This window comes from Dipodomys spectabilis, unplaced genomic scaffold (genome assembly GCF_019054845.1).
Source record: "Dipodomys spectabilis isolate Male_0828 unplaced genomic scaffold, ASM1905484v1 ptg000596l, whole genome shotgun sequence".
NCBI lineage: Eukaryota > Metazoa > Chordata > Mammalia > Rodentia > Heteromyidae > Dipodomys > Dipodomys spectabilis.
The window spans coordinates 387,926-389,326 of record NW_024871273.1 but is presented as its reverse complement, the minus strand read 5'-3'; the positions used below and the strand labels follow the sequence as shown (position 1 = coordinate 389,326).

The following is a 1,401-nucleotide window of genomic DNA, read 5'->3' as shown; positions in this document are numbered from 1 at the left end:
CTCCAGGAGCTATGGAAATATTTGGTGATATAAATCAGTAGTGTAAGTTCCTGCCTAGTTGGATGATACACAGGCCAGGACAGTAGGTAATCATGCATATGAACAATTTTTTCACCTTCTTGGCTTTAGATACTTTTGAAATGATAAGTATAATAAACAATTATATTTTGATAAAATACCTTCCATTCTGAACAATTCGGTCTAAATGGTTCATCTCTCTATGATCCCAAGTAACTAAGATTAGATTTGTTTCAGTAAGACAATCTATGCTGTCAGGGTAAGATATTGTGGTTGGTCTGTTCCTACATGGAAGAAGGGTAAAGGTTCAGGTAGACATTTGTCCTAGCAAGACCTCATTTGGAAAAATTTAAGCTGCAGAAGTTTAGAAGTAGCTCTTAAGCAAGGCTTACTTTGAATCCATTAGCTCTACAAAGCTAATTAAGTTGATAAATAAGTATTGAAAAGCCATCACTTTTGGAATTAGCTGTAAAGGCTTCAAAGTATGATCAAATTTAAAATGAAAACGACAAAATAGTCATTGACAAAAAAATATAAACGTGATCAATCGGCCAAACGATATCAGTTTTTTTCCACTATACACAGAATTTTAGAGAAATAAGATCAATAGCATTTTTAGGAACAATAAGGAATCCTTGTTACAAATAGGCATTCATGGATATATGCCTGTATAAAGATTGCATCATTAAGTACTTAAATTTAGAGGATTCTACATGCTTCAGCAGCAGGTCTACCCAAATTACAACAATACAGAGATTAACTTGGCACTTGCACAAGGATGATAGGAAAATTTGTGAATTATTACTTATTTTTCATTCTTTTGATGCAAGAAATGAAAAAAGAGTTATTAAAAGGTTTATTACAAAAATACCAGTGTAACAATACATGTAATTCATAGAATTAAAGGTTAGTTTGACATCATTGTATTAAATATTCACCTTAGAAAGGCTTTTACATAGCATAACCTTTACAAAACTTGAAATTAGATAATATTGTCATTTTATCCAAAAGAAATAAAATAATATTAGGACCTAGGAAAAAAAGGAATCTTAAACTTCTTCTATATGGAATGCAATCTGAAAGGATGCATTTATTAATGAACCTATACATTATATAACAATGTAGAATTCAATGTTTTATATCTAGGAGCGAATGAAATAGATTATGGACATTATACAAACATAGATATACTTTTTTCAGAAAAGCACCAGGAACATTTTTTTTGTTGTTGTTGTTTGTTTTTGTTTTTTTTATTTTTTATTTTTTGTGAACACACTGTACATAGGGGTTACAATTACATAGGCAGGTTAAAGCGTACATTTCTTATCAAGCATTGCACCCTCCTCCTTTGCATCTTTAGTGTCTATACTATTCATTTCAACA

At 30.6% G+C, this 1,401-nt stretch overlaps 1 pseudogene; it reads left to right on the top strand.

The window, feature by feature from the left end:
* The first annotated feature begins 731 nt into the window (after positions 1–731).
* Positions 732–831, top strand: LOC122100716 (annotated as a pseudogene).
* Positions 832–1,401: the final 570 nt, after the last annotated feature.